Source organism: Bubalus kerabau, chromosome 8 (assembly GCF_029407905.1).
Source record: "Bubalus kerabau isolate K-KA32 ecotype Philippines breed swamp buffalo chromosome 8, PCC_UOA_SB_1v2, whole genome shotgun sequence".
Classification (NCBI taxonomy): domain Eukaryota; kingdom Metazoa; phylum Chordata; class Mammalia; order Artiodactyla; family Bovidae; genus Bubalus; species Bubalus kerabau.
In genome coordinates this window covers 121162837-121190349 of record NC_073631.1, presented here as the reverse complement: position 1 = coordinate 121190349, position 27513 = coordinate 121162837, and the positions used below count along the sequence as shown (strand labels likewise).

Sequence of the window (27513 nt, the reverse complement as noted above, 5' to 3'; positions counted from 1 at the left end):
AGGGCTGTCCCCGCACACAGAAAGGGGTGGGGACAGGGTGCGACGGAATTCAGTAAAAGCAATTCTGAAGGGGAGAAGGAAAGTGGGGAGGGGGCAGCAGTCTCTAGTTTAGAGTTAACAGAGAGATGCCAGGGAAACGCCCAGAACACACAGGACCCAGTGGCCCGCCCCACCCGCCGTGGGCCCAGCAGCTGGGTCTCCTGAGCTGGTGCCTCAAGAACCTTCCAGCCCCATCCAGGGCCCCCTGTTTCCACACCTGCCCGTCCGTCCACCTTCGATGACGCTCTGAACACAGGAACGACACCTAGCTGCCCTCTAGTTTCATTCTTGCTCACCAGGAGCATCTGTGGTCCATGGAGAAGCTTCGGTTTACCACTGTTCTTACGAGTTCACAGCCAACCTCGAAACAACCGGAGAAGGACTTATCGGAGCTTTGTCAGGGGCCTCCTTTTCTGTCATCTCCTGCCTCATCTGAGCGGTCCAGAGACCTCCAAGCAAAGCCACGGTGACTGCTCCCCCATTGCGCAGGACTCCGTTCAGTTTCAGAGGCAGATGTCTGGAGAGCAAAGACACAGAGACGTTGTCAGCGGCCCCAGAGGCGGGCGTCAGCGAGCGTTGTCTCAGCAGAAAGAAAATTCATTTGGCTTGAGAGGCAGATGTTGGAACAGCCAAGGGGGAGAAGTTATCAAAAACACAGCCTCCCCTGTCCCCCACGGAGGTAGGACTCTGCTCAAGGCACGGTGTCACTCAGAGACCTGCCCTAAATTTACAGAAAATGTAGGACAGGAAAGGGTAGCCGTGACGCCCAGGCGTCTGTTACTCCTCTAGGGTGGCTACGAGCTGCTTAGGTCAACACTGGGCCAGGACATGCACGAGGCGATCACTTAGGGGACGGCCGATCAACCCCCGCTTCCAAGCCACTTGCCTGGAGCCGGTCCCCGCTGGTCAGACTCTGTGACACAGAGACCTGATCAGGATATGGTCATCCAGCATCTCTGACCAGACCCTCTACGAGGACACAAAACCTCCTGCCACCAGAAATTCTGATGGCTTCCCTTTTCAAAAATAGCTTGATTTATCTTCTGAGTGTTTTTAAAGTAGCATATGCAGATGTACAAAATTCTAAATTATGAGAAATATAGAGTGAAAAAAATCTCCTCTTCCACTCCTGACCCCTGTCACTGGTCCCCTCCATGGAACTGTGTTGGCAGGCACTTCCGCATATATGGACACATGGGTGTGTCCGCACACACACGAATACTCTCTTTTCACACACCCTCATATATATATGTACTGCTTTTTTTCAGATATATATATATATATGCATAAATCTTCTTTTTCAGATTCTTTTCCCTTATGGGTTATTACAGAATACTGAATAGAATCCCTGTGCTATATGATCGTCTTTATTGATTGTGTATGTGTGTGCCCAGTTGCTCAGTCGTGTCCGACTCTTTGTGACCCCATGGACTGTAGCCCGCCAGGCTCCTCTGTCCATGTAATTCTCCAGACAAGAATACTGGGGTGGGTTGCCAGTTCCTTCTCCAGGGATCAAAACTTTTTCTCTTGTGTCTCCTGCATTGGCAGGAGGATTCTTGACCACTGCCCCACCTGGGAAGGCTTTGTTAGTTACCTGTTTTATATAAAGTAGTGTGTATCTGTTAATCCCAAACTCCTAATTTACGCCTTCCCCATTTTCCCTTTAATCCTAAGTATGCTGTCTGCGTCTGTCAGCCTGCTTTTATGTTGTAAGTGAGTTCATTTTCATCTCTATTCTAGATTCCACATATAAGTGAGAGCGTGTTTGTCTCTCTGACTTCCGTCACTCAGTGTGGTAATCCCTGTGTCCGTTGATGTTGCTGCAAATGGCATTCTTTCGTTCTTTTTATGGCTGAGTCGTACTCCGTTCTACGTATGTACCACATCTGCTGTGTCCATTCATCTGCTGATGGGCATTTGGGCTGCTTCCGTGTCCTGGCTGTGGAAACACTGCTGCAGTGAATACTGGGCCACATGTATCTTTGAAACATTAATTTATTTATTTTAATTGGAGGCCAATTACTTTGCAATTTTGTGTATCTCTTCAAATTAGAGTTTTCTCTGGGTATATGCTTAGGAGTGGAATTGCAGGATCATACGGTAGTTCTGTTTTTCGTTTTTTAAGGGACCTCACTGTTTTCCACAGTGGCTGCATTTATATTTATACTTCTCTCCCAACATGTCCTGCAAATTTTCTGAGATGGTAGCATTAATGATTAATTAACAGTTATCCTGGAACTTTGTTTCATGTACGGCATCTAAGTTGTCTCATTTTTCGGCACATCCACCTGGTATTTCACCGCATAGCTGTATCACTTACTGAACCTGTACCCTATACTCTTCTCAATCTTTTGCATTTACAATCAGTTCTGAACTGAGGACATTTGTATATATTATATATATGCCATTCTCATGTGAAGAGTAGCTGCCTAGAAGTGGAATTGCCAGGTGAAATGTGTAAGAGAATTTAATTTTTATAGGTATTACCATGGTTCCTCCCCTGGATGCTGTGTCTATTTCTTCTCTGACTGATGATGGTCACAGAAGAAGCCCCTGCTCCCCACCACCCACCAACTTAATGTGATCAGGTGTTTTGATCTTTGCCCAACTGACAGGAGTTTAAAATTATATCATTATATTCTTGGTTCCCATTTCCCTTCCTTTGAGTGATATCAAGTTTCTTATTACATGCACAAGAGCTACTTGGATTTCTTTTCCTACATGTGTATAAAAATGAGCCATTTTTTCTATTGTGTTATTAGCTTTTATTAATTTTTTCCTTTTGAAAAAGCTTTGTAGATAAAAAAATTATCTCTTTTTCTATGATATCTTCCACAAATATTTTATTTTCCTAGTTTGCATTGTCTTTTGACTGTATTTGTGTTTTTCTTCTAAAGCTCTTTTCTCTTATATTTGTTGATTATGATTTCTCAGTTTTTATGCTGTGCTGCGCTTAGTCGTGTCTGACTCTGCGACCCCATGGACTGCAGCCCGCCAGGCTCCTCTGTCCGTGGGATTCTCCCGGCAAGAATACTGGAGTGGGTTGCCATTTCCTTCTCCAGGGGATCTTCCTGACCCAGAGATTGAATCTGGGTTACTTGTGTCTCCTGCGTTGGCAGGCGGATTCTTTATCACTGCACCACCTAGGAAGCCCAATTTTTCCCCATGGACTGCAGCCAACCAGGCTCCTCTGTCCCTGGGATTCTCCAGGCAAGAATACTGGAGTGGGTAGCCTTTCCCTTCTCCAGGGGTCTTCCCAACCCAGGGATCAAACCCGGCTCTCCTGTGTGGCAGGCAGATTCTTTACCATCTGAGCTACCAGTTTTTATGGCTTCTGAATTTTGTGTCATAGTTAGAGAGGCCTCCCATACGCTTAAGATTGAAATTTACCCAAAGTTTCTTTATCATATTTTTATGGTTTGAGTTTTAGGTGTAAAGCTTCCATCTTTTAGAACTTACATTTGTGTCAGGAGCGAGCAGGGCTCTCACTTCCTTTTTCTTCCAGATGGTAGCCCAGCCGCCCCAGCACTGGAGATCAGCCATCTTTCCTTGTACTGATTTGAAATTCTGCATTTGCTCCTCATTAAATTCTTTATGTGTCTGGTTCTGCTAGTGGACTTTCTGTTCCATTACATTGATCTGTTTACCTGTTTGTGTTCCAATATAGGACAGTTTTAATAGCTGCAGTTTCACTGGGGGTTATAGCATTTTAAAAGATGAAGTCTCACCCCTTCCTTTCATGCAGAATAGTCCTGGTAATTCTTGCAAGTTTTCTTTCTTATTTTTTCCTTTTTCTTTTTTAATGTGAACTGAATCTGCCCAGTGGGCTTCCCACGTGGCTCAGTGAGTAAAGAATCAGCCTGCCAATGCAAGAGATGAAAGAGACGCAGGTTTGATCCCTGGATCAGGAAGATCCCCTGGAGTAGGAAATGGTAAGCCACTCCAGGATTCTTGCCTGGAGAATCCCATGGACAGAGGAGTTTGGCGGGCTACAGGGGTCACAGAGAGTCGGACATGACTGAGTGGCTGCGCACGCCTGCGCAGATCTGCCTGGTGTTCCCCATCTTTTGCAGTATTTCCGAGTCACTGTTTCAGATGTGTGTCCATGGTGTCATCTCTTCCTTTAAATGCGGGAGTTTATATTCATTTTTCTTAGCCCGTGGGTGTGTGATAATGACAGGAATTCCTACTTTAGGTCATGCTTTGGCTTTTTATCACTTCTCTTTGTCAACCTTCTATGATATGTCGCTGCTCGCCTCACTCTGGTGCAACATTTCAGACGTAGAATCAAGATTCGTCTGGTTTCTGGGAAGTGTAAGTTACATCTTGAAATATTTTTATGTCCTGTTATTTGACTTCCCTTCATGGGCACCAGTGTGCATGTGTTGAGAGGTCTTCTTTGTCCTTCTTTCAAGTCTCAGATGTTTTCAGCTCTGAGCAGCCTCCTTCATGGCTCTTGTCGCCTCCTTTACCTCAGGGATGCCCAGCCTCTGGATCTAATGCCTGATGATCTGAGGTGGAGCTGATGTAATAATAATAACAGAAATACAGTGCACAGAGAAGGCAATGTGCTGGAATCATCCCGAAACCATCCCCCCACCCCACCCAGTCCATGGGAAATTGTCTTCCATGAAACTGGTCCCTGGTGCCAGAAAGGTTGGGGATTGCTGCTTTATGTAATCTTGGGAGAGTTTGTTTCAGCTCCCCACCTGGCTTCCCATCTGGGTGGATTCTGTTCTCTGCTTGTTCCTCGGGCACCTCCAACTCCTGACACTTGCTGCCTGGGGTCATGACCATGAACTTCAAGGGCCTCCCGCTGCCCTAGACTATTTCCTGGTCTTTTCTTGTTATAGGATCTTGATTAGGATCTCGAATCCTAATATCCATTCCATCTTCTCCACTCCCAACATGACAGCCCAACTTAAGGGGATCTGTACGCAGATAACCATCTTCTCTCGGAGATTTGGGGTAACACCTCCTGGCTCCTATCCTAAGTCAACCCTCACGTGTACAGGAAAGCCCTTCTCTCCTGCTTGGCCACAGCGCCCCTGCCCCATCTGTTCTGCATCACCATTTTCTCGTCTCATAGAATCGTCATCATCTGCAGCCAAACACACTCTCCCATTGCCCATCCGAGCCAGAAAATCCATTTACCTGTTGCCTTCAGCTGCTGCCTCTCTTCTCTGCTCTCACCCTGAGCAAAACTCTGCTAAATACCATTTGAGTCTTGTCTTAGTCTTCCTTTTCTCCCATGTTCTTCTGAGCCCACTCTAATCTGCCTGGGCTTCGCAGGTGGCTCAAGTGGTAAAGAACCTGCCTGCCAACACAGGAGACTTAGGAGACTCAGGTTTGGTCCCTGGGTCTGGAAGATCCCTTGGAGGAGGGCATGGCAACCCACTCCAGTATCCTTGCCTGGAGAATCCCCTGGACAGAAGAGCCTGGCGGGCTACAGTCCACGGGGTCACGAAGAGTCAGACACGACCGAGTGACTTAGCGCTCAGGCACTCTAATCTACCCCTCCCTACCCCCATCCAGGGAGCCCGCTCTCCTTCACGGCAACAAGGTCTCCTCATTGCCGAGCCCACAGATGCCCCTGAGGGTTTCTGTTCATTCTCTGGTCCCTGAAAGTTGTCTTGTCCCAGGTCAGTCTGGGGCATCTCTCCTCCGTGCACGTTCGTTCTCTTAGTGACCTCATCTGGCCCCGTGGCTGTAGCACTATTTGCTGAAGACGATAAAAAACACACCTTGGACCCAAGGGTCCACCCCAAGAACCACCTGTGGCCTGCGTTCTGACACTGTCGCTCCGGTGCCTGGCAGACACACCGTCAAACATGGCAGCTCAGAGGCCCTTCACTCCTGAGTCTTCTCCTTTCTGTCGCCTCCCCCCCGAACCCACTCAGAAAGGACAAGTCCGTCCTTACAGATGCTCAGACTTGGACTCTTAGAATTTCTTTGATTTCAGTCTGTCTCACCCCACGTGCAGGCAGTCTGCTCTCCTTGTCAGCTGTACTTTCCAAGTATATATGGGACTCACCCGTTCCTTGCTGTTGTTGTTGTTTAGTAGCTAAGTCTCGTCTGCCTCTGTGTGACCCTGTGGGCTGTAGCCCACCAGGCTCCTCTGTCCATGGGATTTCCCAGGCAAGGATACTGGAGTGGGTTGCCATGCCCTCCTCCCGCCCATTCCTTAACACTCCTTATACTACTTCTGGGCTGGTCTAGCATCCTCTGGACCACGGGGAACAAGCAAGTGTCTGAAATCTTTTGAGTGTGAGCTCACATTTAATGGGATTTCAGTTGTGGGAATTTTCTGAGGCCTGGTTCCAAGGTAGGTCTCTCAGTGGCTTCTTCAAATGCCTGGATGTTTTACAAAGTCCAGATCACGATCAACTGTAGTCTTGGCTTGAGGTTTCAGGGATCACCAGGTCGTGTGAATTTGAAATGCAAACCTGAGAATGTTTGAGGATGGCTTTGGATTTTGAAAACTCATGGGAGATGTTTTCGCCTTTCCTGCTCCAGATGGAAAATGTCCAGTCTTGTAGGAGGTATTTTTCCTAATTCATTTAAAGTCATGTGACGAGAACAATAAACATTTCTGAGGATCATTCCTCTTAAATCCCCTGCCCAGGGCTGGCCCTGTCCCTTTTCCTCCAAGCTCCCCAAGATGCCATTGGAACCAAAAGTCAAGTTCATCTGGATTGTCAAATCCCTCAAAGCAGGATTGGCTTCTGGCTTATGCTTGCTTCTGTCTTAGTCCTGAAAAGCCCAGAATGCAACATCAGTTGTCCTCGTCACTGGACCCCTCTGGTCTGCCAGGAGCCCTCCTCCATCCCAGGTTCCGCTGCTGGCCCAGTGGAGCCACGTTGAGGGTGACAGTGGATCTTCCTGGACACTGATCTGGCCAGGTCTCCTGATCCTGTAGCCCCGTCTGCCCTGGCATTTCTTATTCCACCTCGGTCCAGTACTTGAGTTAGCTCTTGTTTCCTGGTTCTTCCCGGGTTTCTCCCTATGGCCACTCTTGAACAGCACTGTGCTTCTCAAGTCAGCCCCAGTCTCAGCGTAGAAAAGCTTGAACTCAAGTCCTTACGATACACACCTGTGTAAGCCAAGCTCCACGAGAGAATGGGCTCCGCCACATGAGTGTGTAGACGGGGCCCCGGAGGGCCTGCCCTGCCAGTTTATGTACACTTCCAGGATCTCAGAGGACAGGAGGGCGCCAGGACTCTCCCGTGGGGTCGTGCAGAAGCCGCAGACCTCGGCTTGATGGTCCTTTCGAACGGAAACCGAGACGAGAAGAAGAAAGAGCAATGGCCAACGACACACCCGGGAAGCCTCTGGGTCTTATAACTCTTGCCTCCCAATTCTTTTCCAGGTCACTGGAGGATAGTTCAAGAAAGAGAAGATATTGATCATGACTTTTTTTAAAAGGTAAGGCAAAAAATACAAGAAAAAGGAACAAACTATATTTGAAAGCCCTAGAGTGTTGTGAAGTTGCGTGCTTTTCCTTTGGGGGGAGCATGATTCCGGTTCTGCAGACACACTTCTGCCGTCGGCGGGCCCTCAGGACTGCTCTGTTTAGACAACTGCATTTGTCTCACTGGAGCTCTGATAATATGGGAACCCCTGAAAATGAGTAAGCCAGAGCCTTCATGCTTTCATTACCTTTGTACTTTTTGGAGCTGACTTCTCAAAGACAATTCTTCTGTAGCCCGATTTCCTGGTCTCTACATGATGGACTGAGCGGTCAGTTCAAGCTGTTGCCAGCCTCTGCCCCAGTTCCTCTTCCCAGTGGGACCAGAAGAGCCTGGCAGTGGCACCCTGGGCTGAAGGAAAGGCATCACTGCTCAGAGACTCTGCAGACCAACCAGGAGCCAGGCGGTGGGCTGACTTTCTTCCAGCTCGCCCATCTCCCCTCTCTCTGCCCTGCGCCCTCCTGGCGCATCTGCCTTCTTACCTGTTTCAGGTATCTTGCTGACTAATATTTTTCTAATATTCTCCACTATGGTCTAAGCCTGTGTCAGAATCCCTGGTGGCTAGAAGAGCTTTGAGCTGAGCCTCTTCTGCTTTCTTTGACTCTAGCGATAGGAATAAGATAGAAAATGAAAGTGAAAATCACTCAGTCGTGTCCGACTCTTTGTGACCCCATGGACTACACAGTCCATGGAATTCTCAGGCCAGAATACCGGAGTGGGTAGCCTTTCCCTTCTCCAGGGGATCTTCCCAACAGGGATCAAACCCATTGCAGGCAGATTCTTTACCACCTGAGCCACAAGGGAAGCCCAAGAATAAGATAAGTAACCTATTTGCAAGTACCAGGCAAAATAGAGGATTCTGAGAAACTGAGGGATCCATCAACTGTATTATTAGCACTTTTTTTTTTTTTGGTAGGAGCTCAGGTCACCGAGGGGACCATTGGGTGCCTGGGTCATTTTTATCCTCAATCCTTTTCTCTCCTAGCAATACAGCCCTGCCCCCTCAGCCCCAACACCAGTTCAGGCCCCTCAGCTATCACTGTTTAGCCCTGGGATGGCAGGCTTCCAGACTCCATGCATCCAGTCACATTCAAGGCCACTGAGCTGGGTCCCCCGGGCCCTTCCTACCCCCAGTTGTTAATGGTGTTGACCTGTGAAAGACACATTGTAAACAGCACGGTTTCGTAGCACACAGGACAGGGGAAGCTCTTAACAGATACGAAGAGAAGAGAGGCGTCTTGGCTGCAGCAGAGACACTCTCCTGTTTGTCAACAAATGGAAACTGAGGTTCCATATTTATTACTGGACATATCACACTTACGCTTAGAAGTCTCACTCTCTGAAAAATGACCGTGTTGAAAAGTGTAAAGGTTCATTACAGTCACTAACTTTTGTCAGTTTGAGTGTGGTGGTCATTCACTGTGTGCGTACTAAGTCCCTTAAGTCGCATCTGACTCGCAACCCCATGGACTGTAGCCCACCAGGCTCCTCTGTCCATGGGATTGTCCAGGCAAGAATGCTAGAGTGGGTTGCTGTGCCCTCCTCCAGGGGATCTCCCCCACCCAGGGATTGAACCCGCGTCTCTTATGTCTCCTGCACTGGCAGGCGGGTTCTTTACCACTGGCGCCTCCTGGGAAGCTCCAGTCATCTATTGCTGTGGAACCAGTCATTGCTGAGCAATGGCACCCTCAGTTTCTGTGAGTCAGGGGTCTGTGCAGGCTTAGCGGGTGTTCTGATCCAGGGTCTCACGAGGCTGCAGACAAGGAGCTGCCCAGGGCTGCATCTCATCTGAAGGCTCACCTGGGGACCATCAAGTCCGAATGTGCTCTCCTGATTGTCGGCAGGATTCAGCTTCTCGAGGCTGCCAGCTGGAGGCGGCCCTCAGCTCTTTGCCCAGGTGGCTTCTCCAGCACCCGCTTCACGGAAGCAGCCCAGCTGATAGAGAGGCGTCACAAGACGAAAGTCACAGCCTTTCGTAACCTAATCACAGAAGTGACGTTCTGCTAACTCTGACTTAGGCTGCCCTGGGGGCTCAGATGGTCAGCAATCTGCCCGCAGTGCAGGACACCCTGCGTTCAATCCCTGGCTCAGGAAGATCCCCTGGAGGAGGAAATGGCAACCCACTCCAGGATTCTTGCCCAGGATAGCCCATGGATAGAGGAGCCTGGCAGGCTACAGTCCATGGGGTCGCAAAGAGTCAGAGATGACTGAGCATGCAGGCATGCAGGTCACTAACTGCAGCCCACACTCAAGGGGAGCCATCCTATGGGGCCGTGAGCCGGAGGCTGGGGCCACTGAAGATCACCTTTGACGGTCGCCACCCATCAAAGCCTGCCTGTCTCTCACCCTCGGAGGAGAGCAGGACCCCTCCAGGCTTTCTTGCTGTTCAGCTGTCTTCGCCTGGTCTTGGAGATGGAGGAGTTGCACGTGCTTGCATTCTAACCCTTAGCTGAGAGCAGAGACACACGGGGCTCTTCCTGAGAACATGTTGGAGCCCAGTGGTGGGTTGAAGGCAGTAGGAGACCAGGAAGGTCTGAGGCCAGCCCCAAGGAAGGCCCGGGAGGCTGGTCACAAGCAGAGACATACTCCCAAAGCCTCGAGACAAGTGCTGTCGGCCTGGGCCCGCGGTGGGGATTTCAAGTCCTGCAGTAATCCCTATAAAATCCTATATCTTTAATTATCCAACCCACAGAAACTCTTAAAATAGATGATTAAATGGGAGATAATTAATGACTTTCCGTGCAAACCTGCTCATCTGCCAGTGGAAGCCATCAGCTGGAAGCTACCCTGGTGCCCCACCCCACTGGCCCGAGGGTCTGCCTGCGAGCCTTCTGAAGCCTTGGGAACCCCTGCGTCCGAGATGCCCAGGGGCCCAGGTGCCATCCATCTGGTTCACCCCTTCCTGGGTGCTGAGACTGGGCTCCATGGTCGGCCTCCCCAGAAAGGCTCTGATGACTGGGGGGCCCACTCAGTGGACAGAAAATGACCCCATGGGTGGAAGTGGAAGCACTGTCCCTGAAGTTCCCACCAGGGAGCAAAGGCCAGAAGTCAGGGAGTGGGTCAGGGGAGTTTCTTGTTCCCCACACCAAGAAGATGCCTGAAAGCAGATTTTTCACTGATAATAACCTTGCTTTAGACTTTGAGAGTGAGCTTTCCCCGTGAGGAGCTTAGCCTACTTCTCTGCTTCTCATCCAATGGAAACGTGTGTGTGTGTGTGTGTGCGCGTGTGTGTGTGCCAGAGAAGAGAAAATGTGAGATGATAAAACATGGTCACCCTGCACCTCAGAACCGGCATCCTGATAGTGACAACTCGTAACCCCAGGCTCCTGACCAGCAGCGCTGATGCCCCGGCTCTCGATGGACAGGAGGCGAGACACGGCTGACCGCATACATCACTGTTGTGGTTAAAGGCCAGTGCACCAATAATCGAAAAATTGGTGTGGCTGCCTGTGTGTTTTCAGGAGAACACTGCATTTTCTTATTCGTAGATTTCATCTTAAGGGGGACCACTTACTACACAGAAGGCAAAGAAACATGAGGATCTCACAGAAGGGTGATGAATCAACAAATTGCATTTTGTTCAACACGCGCCACCCCCCTCAGGAGGTGGCAGGGGAGCTTGATTACTCTCTAAGACTCTGTGGTTAATCAATGGATAGTCATTGACTTAGGCACTGCTATGGTGATTCCATTTCTAATGGACCCTAAATTAAGATTAATCCATGTTATGGATTGGAGGTTAAAGCATCTGCCTGGAGTCCAGGAGACCCAGGTTCGATCCCTGGGTTGGGAAGATCCCCTGGAGAAGGAAATGGCAACCCACTCCAGTACTCTTGCCTGGAGAATCCCATGGACGGAGGAGCCTAGTGGGCTACAGTCCACGGGGTCCCAGAGTCGGACACAACTGACTGACTTCACCCACTCACTCACTCATGTTACAACAGGTTGAACTGGTCAGATGCTTCACCTCTGTGTTAATTTATATATTTTTTATTTGATCTTAGAGTAGAGTTGGTTTACAACATTGTACAGAAGCTCATGTGTGTGCTCAGTCGTGTCTGACTCTTTGCGACCCCGTGGACTGTAAGTCACAGGCTCCTCTGTCCGTGGGATTTTTCAGGCAAGAGTACTGGCATGGGTTGCCATTTCCCCCGCCAGAGGACGTTTACGACCCAGTGATCGAACCCACGTCCCCTTCGTCTTCTGCATTGCAGGCACATTCTTTATCCACTGAGACATCAGAGAAATCCCCCAGGTATACAGCAAAGGATACACATATTACTTACAAAACTGGAAGAGACTCACAGACTTCACAAAATGAACTGCAGTTTGCTTGGTTGTTTAGTCACCAAGTTGTGCCCACTCTTCTCGACCCCACGGACCGCAGCGCGCCAGGCTCCCCGTCCCTTACCATGTCCTGCAGTTTGCCCAAGTTCATGTCCATAGCATCGGTGATGCCATCCAACCATCTCCTCCTCTGGCACCTGTATCTCTTCCTGCCTTCAACCTTTCCCAGCACAGGGTCTTTTCCAATGAGTCAGCTCTTTGCATCGGGTGGCCAAAGTATTGGAGCTTCAGGGTCAGGGTAGATTTCCTTTAATATTGACTGGTTTGATCTTCTTGATGTTGGAGGTGGAGATAAATTAAGAGTTTGGGATTAACACACACACACACACACACACACACACACACCACTATATATAAAATAGACAATCAGCAAGGGCCTTCTGTACAGCACAGGGAACTCTGCTCCACCCTCTGCAATCACCTGTCTACATGGAGCCTGGGTGATGTGGTTGTCTTGGTGTCTGATGCTCTGCTTGCTGGGGCCCAGGATCCTCCACAGATCAGTGAGCTGGAGGGAGTCTGGCCTGGCCTCTCAGCCCGAACCCCCACGCCCCCAGCATTCAAGCCGACCTATAGTAGAGGGTCGTATGCCTGCAGCCAGGCTCCCAGCCACGCAGACGCAGAGGGAACTCTGATCCTGCGGTTTCTCCTTTCAGTTCACACCACACAGCTTGCCGGCTGCAAGTGGAGCTGAGGCCTGAGCCAAGGGCCTGGTGCAAGGTCAGCCCATGGCTGCTGGGTGGCGTCCTCCACTCGGGTCCAGGCAGGGAGCAGTGCTGGCCATCAGGTGGAAGGTGAAGTTGGGCCTCTCAACCCCCCTCCACCCCACCCCAGGGAGCATCTTTCATGTGTGGGGTGCCGGGCTTTATGGCTCCAGAGCCCAGGCAACGTGAGTCTCTGTCTTCCAGGAGTCTGGTCATCGGCCCCGACACAGGTCACCGCATGGGAAGAGGGGCTCCTGGGATGGCACTGTGCAGGCAGGCCTGTCCTGGGCTGGCCCCACAAGGACAGTGTCCTTGAGCTGGTCGGTCCATCTTCTAGACCTGCCATCACCCCGCACAAGACTTGGGGGCTTCACAAAGGAGCTTATCATCTCCCAGTCCTGGGAGCTGGGAGCCGAGGTCCCGGGATGGGCAGGGCTGGCTTCTCCCGAGGCCTCGAGCCTCAGCCACTTCCCCCCATCCTCCTGTGGCCGTCCCTCTGAGTGTGTCCATCCCTCTGAGTGTGTCCATGTCTTCATCTTCTCTTCTATAAGATGTGCTCAGTCACTCCTGTCCGACTCTTTGCAACCCCATGGACTGTAGCCCACCAGTATCCTCTGTCCATGGGACTCTCCAGTCAAGAATACTGGAGTGGGTTGCTATTCCTTCCTTCAGGGGATCTTCTCAACCCAAGGATCAAATTCAAGTTTCTGGCATCTCCTGCATTGGCAGGTGGGTTCTTTACCACTAGCACCACCTGGGAAGCCCACCTTCTTATAGGGCCATGGGTTCTATTGGTTTGGGACCCACCCAAAGAATGATGGGCTTCCCTGGCAGCTCAGCTGGTAAAGAATCCACCTGCAGGGAATCCCATTGCAGGGAAGGAGATCCGAGTTCAATTCCTGGGTCAGAAGATCCACTGGAGAAGGGATAGGCTACCCACTCTAGTATTCTGGCCTGAAGAATTCCATGGACCATGGGGTTGCAAAGAGTTGAACACGACTGAGTGACTTTCGCTTTCACTTACCGATTAATGATCTCATTTAACCTTCATCAACTCTGTGAAAGTTCTGTCTCCAAATACAGCCACATTCTCCCACACTGGGGTTAGGGCCTCAACATGTGAATTTAAGGGAGGGGGACACAGTTCAGCCCACAGCCCCAGGGATCTCTGAGAAGGGTAGACGTCTGGGAAGGCAGGAGGAGCTGCAGGAGCAAAGTGAGTAGGGTGAGAGAGGCAGAATGCGTTTGGAGCCCGGGCAGGGCTGCCCAGCTCCCCTTCTGTCTCCTGCCGAGGTGCCTCCTCGGCCTCTGATAAGGACAGAGGTTGGCTTTTGCAACCGTGGCACCTTTCAGAGGAAAGCCTTAATAAATAGGTTCAACGTGGTTTGATACCCATTTAGAAGAAGATACTAAAACAAAAATTAGAGGTAAAACATTTATTATATCAACATATAATCTGTTTGCAACTTAGGCTAATGACAGTCTTTAAACCTGTCATTCTTAGGCCAAAGGCAATACCAACAGTAAAAAGGAGAAAATGATCAATCCTGGCGTTTCCTTGAACAGGACGGTCCCACATTCCAAAGGACGCATAAACCATGGGATCCAGGCCCAGCAGACAGACCCAGCTCATACAGAGAAGGCCAGTCATGCCTTCACGCATCAGCAACTTCCTGCCCGCTCTCTGCGTCGTCGTCTCAGCCTCTCTGAGCTCTCCAGCTGCTCCTACTTTTGAAATGTCGTGTGCTGATCACTCAGTTTCAAGCCTTTGTGTCTCTCTGGAAAGTACAACAAACGCAGGTCTGTGGGGGCCGCGGACCCGCCCGGGGTGGGGCGGTGCCGGTGCCCCAGGCCCGCTCTGCGTTTGCAGCGCCTCCTCCGGTCCTGACCCGGGAGTCCTTTCGGAACCACGATGGTTAATCCCACCCATGCATGTGCACAGGTCACACGCCTTGGTGGGCCGTTACCCCCGCTGTGCGTGTGCCTACGATTTCTGGGTTATCTTGGCCTCGTTTCTCCAGCAGTTGAAATGACGGAGATTAAAATGTCAAAGCTCCCGCTGAAGAGCGTCTCTCAGTGGCACACACCGCTCGTCTGCTGTGACATTCTTTACCTGTTAATGGTGATTAATGGAAAGCCTCCCAGAAATGGAAGTCTCGGTGTTATCCGAAGCTTTGCAGCTCAGATCCCCGGCATGTGGATGCTTTAGCATTCAGCTCTCTGGAAGGCATCACTGATCCTGATATTGTGAGTGTCATGTTACTTGTGAAATCTGTGTTCACAGTGACTGGTCCCCAAAGGGCCAGGTGGAGAAGACCTGGATTCATCAGCCTCGGCCATGACTCCCAGGCCCCCTGCACCCTGCGGACATCAGATCTGAGAGGAGGAGAGAGCTGGGGGACAGGTTCCGTGAGACAAAAAGGCAGGAGACAAAGGAGGGAAGGCAGGAAATGCCTGCAGTGAGGCAGTGACGCCAGCGGACTATTCTGGAAACGGAGTCTGAACAGACCCAAGTCCTGAGCTGTAATCCCACTGACATCATCAGTCCCAACAAGATTCCAGAGCTGTCCAGCGTGTTTTCCTAGAGACGCTTCATCCCTGCTCCTCAGCCCTTTCTTGGCAAAACTGAGTTCCTGGGGAGCCCCTAATCCTACCTGGTTCAGGGCTGCCCTCATGATGCCCCTGAGGGACGCTCCCCTTCTTGAAGGTGGGGTTTGATGAGCGTGTGCCAAGGATAACTTATGTGAGGATGCTTTGTCTTAGATGATCGCCAATTCTCTCTCCTTAGATGTCATGTTGATTGCACAGGAAGAACAGGAAAACATCCTAGAAATGTGTGAACACAATTTCTGCTTCCCCAGCTCCCTCGGTGTCGGCTGGCACCCCGGGTCAGGGATCGTGGCGGTGGCCGTCCCCCGACTTACCCTGAGGGGGCAGCAGAGGCCTCGGGGGCTCTGGGCGGGTGCGGGGGGATCACACCAGGCAGCGGGTCCATGGCAGCTTGTGCAGAAGTTGTGAACAGGCAGACTCTCTGCCAAATTCTCCAGAGAAGGAGCTGCCCCGACAGCTGACCCGCCAAGGCCCGAGGTGACACGTGCCGCTGCGTCCACCCCAGGACTTACCACTGTCAGCTGGTCCAGCCCTTAAAGCAGAGATGAGAGAGCTTCCAGAACCCTCTGTGCTCTGTTATCGGAAAGGATGAACAGGATGGAATAAGCGACAACTGAGAAGATTTTAAGGAAACAGAGGTGTTTTTTCCAGTAGTCATGTATGGAGGTGAGAGTTGAACCAGAAAAAAAGGCTGAGCACTGAAGAATCGATACTTTAAAATTCTGATGCTGGAGAAGACTCTGGAGAGTCCTTTGAACAGCAAGGAGATCAAACCAGTCCATCCTAAAGGAAATCAGTCCTGAATATTCATTGGAAGGACTGATGCTGAAGCTGAAGCTCCAATACTTTGGCCACCTGATGTGAAGAGCTGACTCATTGGAAAAGACCCTGATGCTGGGAAAGACAGAGGGCAGGAGGAGAAGGGGATGACAGAGGATGAGATGGCTATATGGTATCACTGACTCAATGGACATGAGTTTAAGCAGGCTCTGGGAGAAGGTGAAGGACAGGGAAGCCTGGCGTGCTGCAGTCCATGGGGCTGCAAAGAGTTGGACATGACTGAGTGACTGAACAACAACCACAAATCAAAGCCTTGGACTTCCAAACTAAAGAAACCAAGGAGAAACAGTGGGTCAGCAGCCCTGGGTCCCTCAGCTGGATTCCACGGGGACAAACTCCGCTCACGGTGGGGCCTTGCTCCCAGGAGGAGATGGGATGGCTCACGATTCACTGGCGCAGAGGAGGGAGCTTGGAGGAGGCCTTCCTGCTTCCTGTGGACCACGCGGGGCTGTGGGGAGTGGGCACCCCTGGGGCACTTGCCTGGGGTGGGTCAGAGTGCATCCCACACCCCTGACAGCTGTCGATCCACAGAGGCAGAAATAGGGCAAGACAAGACCGCCAGAAGGAGCATGTGATACATACAACAGGGACTCAGAAGTTCTGGGGGACGCGACAGAAAGAGCTCACCTCTTCACTCTTAAGTGCGTGTGTGTGTGAGGACTTGAGATAAGCTGAGAATCGACAGGATGACAAGCCTTGGTTGGAAAGTGGTTTCCCCCATCACCAGCCGTGACCGTGAGACAGTTAGCTCTGTGGGGCTCGGTTGTTCATTTATAAAGGGGTGGGGGGTCTAATCAGAGAAGGTATGCAGAAGATTATCATTGTTGTTGAGTTGCTACATCGTGTCCGACTCTTTACGACCCCATGGACTGTAGCCCACCAGGCTCCTCTGTCCATGGGATTCTCCAGGCAAGAGAACTGGAGTGGATTGCCATTGCCTTCTCTAGGGGATCTTTCCGACCCAAGGACTGAACCCAAATCTCCTGCAATGGCAACCAGATTCTTTACCACTGAGCCACCTGGGAAGCCCAGGTATAATATTACACACAGCCTAATACATAGCCCTTGTGTTATATAGATACTGAAATTACAGGATAAAAAAGAAAATATGCAGATAAAACTAAAAGCAGATGGACTCATTTGCCACAAGATCGTGTCATTGAAACACTTGGCTTGGGTTGGAGGATGTTGATCAAATATGTAAATGCTACAGAATTAACATGATGCATATTTAATCCAGTCTCAACAAGGTTGCAAGAGCTTTTAAGGTTGCCTTGTCTTCATGCACTAATTCCACTTTTAGCAATTTAAAGTAAAATAATCAGAGCAGCACAGAATGATTTATGAACAGGGAGCTCATTGCAGATTAATCATTGCAGACTAAGTAATATTAATTAATTGAGAGAAATCTCAATGTCCAACAATAAGGATTTAGTTGCATAAATTGTGATATATCTCTAAAAATATTTAAGTTCAGTTAAATAAGAATATTTAATGATGTGGGAAAATACTCACAGTATATTACCAAGCAACCACTATATTATATAACACATCTGTTACATGTTTTGTGTGCTTGTGCCTCAGAAAGAAAAAGAAAAGAGAGAAATTTGGAAAAAGATCTTGTATCGAGGGAGTTATTACTAATGGATCTTGTGGATCATTTTAATTCCTTATTTATACTTTTCTTTGTGTCTCAAATTTCCTATTAGAAGCAGAGGGGCACTGTCCGAATGTCTCAGCAGCCTGTAAGAGTGACCAAAAGGAAGGAGCAGAGATGAAACAGGATGCCATACAGTATTCTGAAGTTACCTCCAAAAAAGTTTAACTCTGTGCAAATCAAGATTAAAAAGATGAGAAAGAAAATCTACTGAAAATTATTTTGCCAGAGGTTTTATTTTAACAGACTGTGACCTCAATGTGAGTCATCAGTGAGACTTAAATTCCCCCAAATATTTTTCCAAATTGTCTGTTTATTGGGCTGCGTTGGGTCTCAGTTATGGCACGCAAGACCTTCCTGTGGTGTGCAGGCTTAGCTGCCCTGGCCCATGTGTGAGTCTAGTTCCCTGATCAGGGATGGAACCCGAGTCCCCTCCATTGGCAGGCAGATTCTTAGCCACTGGACCAGCAGGGGAGTCCTCCCCCCAGTTGTTTTTAGGAATGTTCCTTCTTACTCATTTTGTGAGACCGAGGAGGTTCAGAACATGTCGAAAGCATGGTAGCAGTTCTGGTGACCGTATCTTAGGAGGAGCGTTGCTAAGTTAGATGGTGCCTCCAAGTTATAACCAGGATGGAGAAGCTTCTGCAAACGGTGTGAGAGAAACAGTTGAAAGATTGGCGCTGGGACGGCGTGTCGAGGACAGGAAAGGTGCCTTCGGGTGTTCGAAGGCTGTCGTTGGATGAAGGGTCGGGCTTCTCAGGGATGAATCCAGAGGAAGACCTGGCCCCAGGGGTGCTGGAGGGCACGCTGGAGCAGACTGCTCAGAGGACTGACCGGCTGTGAGCGTGATGGTCAGGGCCGGGGCCGGGGTGGTCGCGGAGCAGCTGGGGCAGCCCGACCCGGAGGAGGGTGCGGATCCCCCAGCAGGTGTGTGATGATGGCAGGCTGAGTACTCCTCAGCCCCGGTTACAGCACCTGTCAGATCCTTCACCGGCTTCGCTACGTCAACTGGCAGAGCAGAGGTTTGCGATGCCCTTCCGCCCGGGTGTTCTTACCGCACAGAGGATCACCATGTGGATGCCACTCTGGGGGAGAGGAGTCCTGAGACGTGGACCATGCTGCAGTCCACGGGCAGAGGTCCTTAGGGTCACGGTCAGGCAACCTGGAAATGGGCCGCTTAGGACGTGTCCCTGAAGACAGAAACCAGAACTGTATGGAAAACAGTCAAGTAAAGAGTACATTAGCAGTCTGTCTAGAAAAAATATGAAACTATTAATAATAATGTGAAATGTATATTCTTCTAGTTAGTAAAACATGTTCTAATTTCAATTATAGGTTAAGTTTTTTAAAAATAATAAAGGAATCAAGGGTTGCTTATGTCATAATCTTCTCAACAAACTTATACAGTAACATGATGTCATATCTCATACTTCACAGCTGGACTTCATAACCTCATCAAAAGAGCATCAGATTTTGCAAGGAAAAAAAAAAGAAAAGCAGCTTCCATTTTCCCAAGAGATTCTCTTAAAATTTGGGCTTTAAGTCATTCTCTTCTGCGTGTGCAGTTTCTCACCGTCTTTTATAGCCCCTCTTTCTGGCTGTTAATCAGTTAGCTCCACCGTGTCTTCATTGGTGAGGTGTGTGGATTTGCTCGTGATGTGGATGGTTCTCCCACATCCCTGTGGGTGACTTGAAGCCCTTCATTTTGGGTTATATTTCCAATATCTCCTTGGAACTGACTTGCACTGGACTTGCCCTGTAGTTTTGGGTGCTTGCGACATCAGACCATCACGGACCATCTGGCCAAGGAGACTTCAACCAGTGGAGACAAAATGTTGGCAGTGCTAAGCTCTTTGCTGTTGTTTAACCGCTGAGTCACGTCCCACTCTGCGCTCCGGGGGCTGCAGCAGGCAAGGCTTCCCTGTCCTTCACTGTGTCCTGGAGTTTGCTCAGACTCAGGTCACCGAGTCAGTGATGCTGTCTGACCGTCTCCCTACTCTGCCACCCTCGTCTCCTCCTGACCTCATCAGGGTCCTTGCCAATGAGTCAGCTCTTAATTAATTACTAAGCTCTTAGTGCTTAGTGTTTTAATCCTTGGCTGATTTCTCTTTCTGTCTGAAATCTTACAGAGGCAGGGACTTGGGTGCTGAGCTTGGGGTGACGAGACCTCCACAGGACTCAGAAACAAACAGGAGCCTCGTATGAAGGAGCCCCAAGCCATTCAGGGGGTGCCAAAAACCGCATCAGTGGGGCTCACTCTCCTCTCTGAAACCCTGGGGGCTGGAGGACTTTCAGAGTCCTGAGGGTCCAGACTGTGAGAAGGTAGTAAAGTCCTCATACTGAATATTATGCAACCAACCCAGGAAATGTGGAGAAGTCCCCTAGAATCAAGCACATGATGACTTCTGCAGTGAAACATGAATATTCATATTAAGTGGGATAAATGAGGACTAAAAATAGCCTCCTGTCACTTCAGGACAAGTTTCATCGTCAAATGAGTAAAGAAAAATGTTTGATGTGGAGGGTGTTTGGAGACTGGGGTCAGGCTCGGACTGAGGGTGTGTGGACCACACTGCGTCCGAGCCTGGGCTCATGCCTATTTATGCAGCGGGTGGTGGAGCTGAAGTTCAAACCCAGGTCCTCTGCTTCTGGACCTATGGCCTTTCTCTGTGATAACCAAGCTACACAGCCCAGTCCATTCATGCCTTGGCAGGAGGCACTCGCAAGAACCCCAGGGGAGACCCCCAAACACAACTGCAGCTTTGGGAACCGTGACCAATGAGGAAACGCCCCTTCTGTGTTTTTCTTCGCAATTTAACCAATTCTGAACTCCTCCAACGTGGAAATGTTTCCTGATCTTCTGATTTTTCCATGGGGCTTACTGTAAACTGCTGAGCAGTGTTGGAGGTGATAGTATTTGGGAGGGGGTGAAGAATCAGCTGAGTTTTACTGGCTGGGAAAGAAAAAGAGGAGAATTCTAACAGAGGAATTCCTCCCTGAGAACAGACAAGAGGCCCGCCTTGTATCCAGGAGAGAGAAGCAGCAGAGACCTGAAAGACAAAGTTGGAGGGTGTGTGCTCGGGGACCTTGGTGGGTCAGACCCGTGGGACGTGCGGGGGGTGGGGCTGGCGACAGGGGTCCTTGCTGCCCAGCAGAGCAGCTCTGCTCTTCCTGAGGAGAGGAACTTGCTGCAGAGGAATTTTGAACAGAGGAGTAAGTATCATGAATTCAGCAGGTTACCAGAGTCTAAATAACCACTGCAGAGACTTCTCTGGTGGTCCAGTGGTTAGGGGTCCAGGCTTGATTCCTGATCCAGGAGCTAAGATCCTGCAAGCCATGTGGCACAACCAGAAAACAAAACAGCCACTGCGGACTCCAGTGTGCTCAGGGTTTGAGGCTGTCAGTTAAGCACTTGAGCATGAACGAGAGTATATATATATGTTGTTGTTCAGTCGCCAAGTCATGTCCAACTCTGTGACCCCATGGACTGCAGCACGCCAGGCATCCCTGTTCTCCACTATCTCTTGGAGTTTGCTCAAATTCATGTTCATTGAGTCAGTGATGCCATCCAACCAGCTCGTCCTCTCTCGTCCCCTTCTCCTCCTGCCTTCAATCTTTCCCAGCATCAGGGGTCTTTTCTGATGAATCAGCTCTTCAAATCAGGTGGCTAAAGTACTGGAGCTTCAGCTTCCGCATCAGTCCTTCCAGTGAATATTCAGGGTTGATTTCCTTTAGGATTGACTGGTTTGATCTCCTTGCAGTCCAAGGGACTCTCCAGAGTCTTCTCTAGCACCACAATTTTAAAGCATCAATTCTTTGGCTCTCAGTCTTCCTTATGGTCCAACTCTCACATCCGTACATGACTACTGGCAAAACCATAGCTTTGACTATGCAGACCTTTGTCAGCAAAGTGATGTTTCTGTTTTTTAATATGTTATTGGGTTTGTCATAGCTTTCTTTCCAAAGAGCAAGCATCTTTTAATTTCATGGCTGCAGTCACTGTCCACAGTGATTTTGGAGCCCAAGAAAATAAACTTTGTCACTGCTTCCACTTTTTCCCCTTCTATTTACCAGGAGGTGATGGGACCAGATGCCATGATCTTAGTCTTTTTTTAAACGTTGAGTTTCAATCTAGCTTTTTCATTCTTCTCTTTCACTCTCATCAAGAGGGTCTTTAGTTCTCCTTCACTTTCTGCCATTAGAGTGGTATTATCTGCATATCTGAGGTTGTTGATGTTTCTCCTGACAATCTTGATTCCAGCTTGTGATATAATATATACTCATCATTGGTCATGTTTTATTACAACTTGTAACTCCACTGCCTCACACGTGTAGTCTTATAACTAAAAGTTATGTGTTTACCACAACATCTCTTTTCTTTATAATGAGCATCCACTGATCCCCATGTTTTGCAGATTTTTTAAAGCATGTGCATTTTCTCCCATCATTAGTTTCAGCCAGTCCTAAAGTGGGATTCAGAGGCCACATGCAGTCTGAAGAGAGAAGCTTCTAAAAGCAAACTTCTTGAATCCTTCTCTCACTTACAAGCTGTGGGGACAAGGCGCACAAGTCACAAAGCTTCCTCATCAGTAAGGTGAGGGTCTTGGCAGCACCGACCTTGGCTTGCTTTGAGGGTTGAAGAGGGCAGGTGATGCAGGCCCCCAGCCCTGGGTGGGCTTGTCCTCCCACGTCACCAGCATCATGGGAAGTCTTGGCTGGTCAGGGTCAAGCATGGATTCCTCAAACCAGTCACTACTATTCCTCATGGAGCTGAAAAGTACAGAACAAGTCACGTTTGATCAAGGATGAAACTGATCATTGCAGAATGGCTAACAAGCACTGAATCATTCAAGAGGTCTTAATCACCACTTAAATACACTCAGAGCTGGTTTGTAAATCCAGACTAGGTGGAGGAAAGGTTGTGGCATGGTATAGATTCACACTGAAATTCAGCAACACGCCGGAAGAGCAATAAAGCCTGCGTCTTACATTGTTTCATTAAACGCTGCTTCTTCCATCTCACTTCTTACGGCCTTTTTCCTGGGGTAGTGAATGTTTTCTCAATAGACTGTCAATAAAATGTTTTGCATCTATGCATAAAGGGTAGATATGACATAGATTTTAGACTCACTACTTCTGTGCGCTGCGTCTGTGGTTACTCCTGTCTTTTTAACACTGAGTTGGGAGGAAATGCTTGGACCCGAGAAGGACTGCTCAGGGGTGTCTACACACGGCCCACCACTATAGGGGCGCGAGTGATATTTAAAGCAACAGGTCTGAAGTTCGAGCGAACATGCAGTTTTTGGTGCCTGACTGTTGAAGGAGCAAGCAGAGAGCACAGCCGGGTGCCTGGGGCCCTGGTCTGCCCACCGAGCAGGGCAGGGCCCTGGGGTTCTGGGGAGGGGTAGAATGGCACCAACTTTCATTCACCTTGAATGATTTGGTTACTCATTAATAACCTTGCTCATTTTTGGTTGTTACTTATCAGTTATTTGGTTCGGCTATTATTAGTGGACAGAATCAGAGATGAATGGTTTCTTGCATTCTTTTTTTGGACTTAAGCTAAAATAAGACCAAAATACCACCTTTTTGATATTTGAAATAGAAATACGTCCTGGGTCTGTGAAGATGACTTGATCTTATTGGGGAAAATACTACATGGAGCTAAATGAACGAGTTGATCTTCGCTCAGGCTTACGTTCCCAGGAATTCAACTGCAGAGTCACGCAGTGGTGTTCAAATTTCCAAGAACCTCATGTCTTACTTACATTTTGGATATTAGAAATTTCCTAAGGTTCAATGCTATCCACTCTGCATCCAGTTGATCATTTTGCTCCTTTGCAAATACTCAGTCCTTACTGAAAAGAAGTGGACGCTTCTGAAATTTTAAATAAGTCATGTATGCTCTCCGTTTTAATACTTGAAGTCCCGAGATGATCTAGGAAGTGTGGGTGCCTGGGCCTGCATCTCCTTCTCCAGAAGGGCGCCCTGAGCCCTTACTCCCCTTCCCCAGGACACAGAAGGGAGGACTGCCCAGAGAAGGGCGGGCGCCTCTATCCCCAGAGCCCGGGGAAACTCTCTGGTTACTCAGGAGTTAACCTTCAGGGCCTATAAATAAATTATGGATGCATTTTTAGACCACTTTGCTAAGAACAAGATGGCAGAAAATATCACAAGGCTGTCAACTCGCATTAAAGCTCAAGCCCTCGCCATATTCTGCGGGGAACACTGACAAAACTATACTTTTGTCGCGTATGAAGACGTCTCGTACTGATCGGCTGGTCGGCAGGGAAGTGGATTCGGTGCTGGTCGCTGCGTCCCCCACGGTGGCCCGCGCTTCCCGGGCTACGGACGGTGCAGTCGGGAACATATTTCACGGACATAAATATCATCCATTAGGGCCTTTAAAAGTGAAGATAATATCATCTTTAATGTGGATTCCATTATGGAGAAAGCTGCCCGGGACGGGAGCCGCGTCTCAGCACCATCTGCTCGGCCTGCCCGGGTCCCCCCTCCGCGCCTAATGCGCGCGCCCCACCCCGCGGAGGCCGCCCCGCCCCGCCGCGCCGGCCTTCGGGCCCCTGGCTCTGGAAGCCGGGCCACGTGTCTGCGCAATTGCACAAAGGAAGTGATTTAGGACATTACAGGCCGAGAAGAGGAGGGAAAAAAATCAATATCCATCACCATCAGATAGAAGTCTTGTCACCACGGCTGTGAACCAGAACCCTCCTTCCCCCCGGCATCCCGCGTCTCCACTCTGAATCCCACAGGAAAGAAACCCTCTCCCCTAAGGCTCTGTAACAACCTAGAGGGGTGGGATGGGGTGGGAGGGAGGTTGGAGAGGAAAAGGACATATGTACACCTATGGCTAATTCATGTTGATGTATGGCAGAGATCAAGCCAATAGTACAAAGCAATCATCCTTCAATTAAAAATAAAAACGTTTAAAAAAGCAAACTAACAAAGGGCAAATTTTCAGTGTATCTGACAGCGTCTCCCGTTCATTCATGCACGCTTTCATTTATTCAAGAGTATTTATGGTGTGTCTCAGTCCTTGAGAAGCCTTTCTGTAGGAAAGCCCTTCCCGTGCACCCTGCTGTCTTGCAGATGACAATGTCCCAGCAGATCTGGGTGGATGCAGAAGGGAACAGCCTGAGGACAGTCAGATTGTTTAGACCAAGAGTTCTGAGCGATGGGAAGGGTCTGGGCCAACCCTCGGTTCCTGTAGGACCAGTGTGAATGCCGAAAGAGGAGGCTAGATGAGAGAAGGGCTGTCAGAGTCCAGGTGGGGGTGGATGAAAGTGGCTCAAGAACCTCGATCCCCAGCTGGGAAGACGCCTGCCTCGGGACACAAGACAGAGACCGAGAAGCTGAAATCTGGCCTCATGTCCAGGATCCTGGATGACACAGAACCAGGTCTGAAATCTGGGAAAATGTGGAAAATCTCCAAAACGTGGGCAGAGGATGCAGAGACCCAGCCCTGGATGGGTCCTGGGGCGGCCCAGGGACAGGCACGGATGGACAGGCGCTGGACAGGCCTTCACTGTGCTTTTGTTTCTTCTCTTCCTATTTTCCAGCCACAGACAACAGGAGCGTTGCTTCCAGAAAATGCAAGATCGCAGTCTGTAGCAGAGCTTGGTTTATTTCCCTGTTCTTGGCCTTTCCCCAAAGATAAGGAAGAAAAGCTCCCCCTTCCGCCCCAAATCCTCCCTGAAGGACCAGCCTCGGCCGGGAGAATCAGATCTGGTAACTTCTGGTCCCAGGCGTATTCCCTTGGCCACTGCTGCAGAGAGTGAGGCCAGTAAGGGTGGATTTGGAGTCCGGGAATCGTCCATTCAGCTTTAGAACCTAGGAAGGAGTCGATGACCCTACCGAGGCGCGTTCCATGGTCCACCAGAAAGGGGCTTCCCTGAAAGCAGATGAGGAATCCAGAACTGTGATGGGATTAAAGTGCTTCTCCCCAGACCGTGTCCCTCCAGCCTGAGGAACCTGCCCTACCTACGGTGTCTCCCCGCACAGTGGAGAGTTAGGGTCTCCGTGAGCTGTCTGGATCAGCCACATGGGTTAAAGAGAGAAGCCCAGTTCCTCAGGAAATCTCCCTCTTCCTGTCTTGAAACCCCTAAGGCTCCTCCTTCAGAGGGCGGTGCCCAGCGGATTAGCTTAGGTTCTGGTCTGCAGGCCCTAGAAATGGCCTCTGATGAACTCAGTCAAACTGGGGACACCTGAATTTCCAGTCCTCACCAGAGGCTGGGGACGGGGCCGCTCCGGGAATCTCAGCAGTGAGCGATCACGGTCAGTTCCTGGGGCTCGTCTCGGGGGCCGCCACCAGAGGCCAGCGCCCCTGCCACCCACATGAGCTCACCCTACAGGCTCCCAGGAGACAGGCTCTGGGCCCAGTGTTCACCTCATGGTCACCAGCGGACCCACCCGTGGACCAGGGATTGACAATGCCATGATGAAGCCAGTCCGCTGCAGGTGGCTACCTTGTGGGCAGGAAGTAGGACGTTTCCTTATTGAAGTGGGTGGTGTTGCTGACGTGGGTGGAGCCATGCACATGGTCTTCTCAGCCCTCTGCACCCTGGACATGCCCCTCTTCCTACTGGTGCCCCCTGTGGCTCCCCTGCGAGAAGCTGCCAGCGGGCTTACTTCCTGACAATCAGAAGAAAGCTCCAAAGTCACACACAGCTCTGCCCTGCCGTTGAGGCCGTGGGGTCAGAGCTCTGAGTCCGGGAGCCCTGGCTGGTGGGCACTCCACCCTAATTCTAACAGCATCCTGCCTTGCTATTTGGCAAAACATGGAATAAAGGGTGACTTTTCCCCAACATCAATGCATGCTCTGATCTTTTAAAGTCAACAGAAAGAGGAAATACTTTTTAAATCGTATGAAATGGTACGAGTGAAGCCTCGTGGCCGCGGCGGGTTTCCAGGTCGGTGCCCAGTGCATGCATCCTTCTCACCCGGCTCTCCGTCTGCTCCCATGTGATGAAGTGGCTTTTCTTGGCAGGTGTGACCCCAGCGTTGATTTCTGTGGTCTGGGTCTTGGCATTCTTTACACAGGGCTGTGGTGCTTTCCCACTGCCTCTCTCACTGAACCTGTTAGTACAAGGACGGATCCCATGAATCCTTGTATGCCACCCATGTCCCTCACTTCTATTTCAGGCAGAAATCTTACTTCTCCTTTTTCCCCAGTTAATCTTTGATTACCTGATGGTCTAGTTGCAGACTCAGCTTCCAGTTCAGTAGGGAAAGCCCTGTACCCTGGAGGCACAGTCCTCCCCTTCAGACTGGACGCTGCGGAGACTAGAGCTGGTGTGTGACTTCGGGGACAGGAAATAGGAGACCGAGAACTTGACCTTGAGCTGGGCGCCTCTTCTCCACCATGGCACCCTATGTTGTCGTGAGAGGGCGTGAGGGAGGTCCAGGGGGAGAGAGGGCGACCCCCAGATGGGGGTGGCCAGTGACAGACCATTGCAGTCTCCTTTTGTAAAATCCAGATTCTAGGGTCGTCTCCTGGGGCAAGGCTGGGGAGCACGCTCTGTGTGTCCCTCTTGTCCAAGGATGTGAGAGGAGACCACCTGTCACAGCGTAGACCCCAAGGTGACCTTGCCCACTGCTGCCCAGGGGACATCTGAGTGGGGGGCTCTGTAGAGAGGTCTGCAGCTGCCCGGTGGAGAGGGTGGGACCCAGACCCAGGGCTAGCGGGAATGACCTCCAGACTAACCTACCCTAGAGTCTCGGTGCCGGCAGGACCCTGAAACCAGAGTGTCCTGGGGACACAGAGGAGACGCAGAGGCCGAGGGCATGGCGGGGACCGCGTCCCAGGAGTGCCTGCGGGGGAGCCTGGCTG

General features: G+C 50.1%; 1 long non-coding RNA gene across 1 annotated transcript; it reads right to left on the bottom strand.

Annotated features, from left to right (window-relative positions):
• Positions 1–17883: 17883 nt before the first annotated feature.
• Positions 17884–19677, bottom strand: LOC129658784 (uncharacterized). Its single transcript, XR_008717516.1, has 2 exons — positions 19240–19677; positions 17884–18875 (listed from the first exon to the last, which is right to left on the bottom strand). It is a non-coding gene; the product is annotated as an uncharacterized LOC129658784 (long non-coding RNA).
• Positions 19678–27513: the final 7836 nt, after the last annotated feature.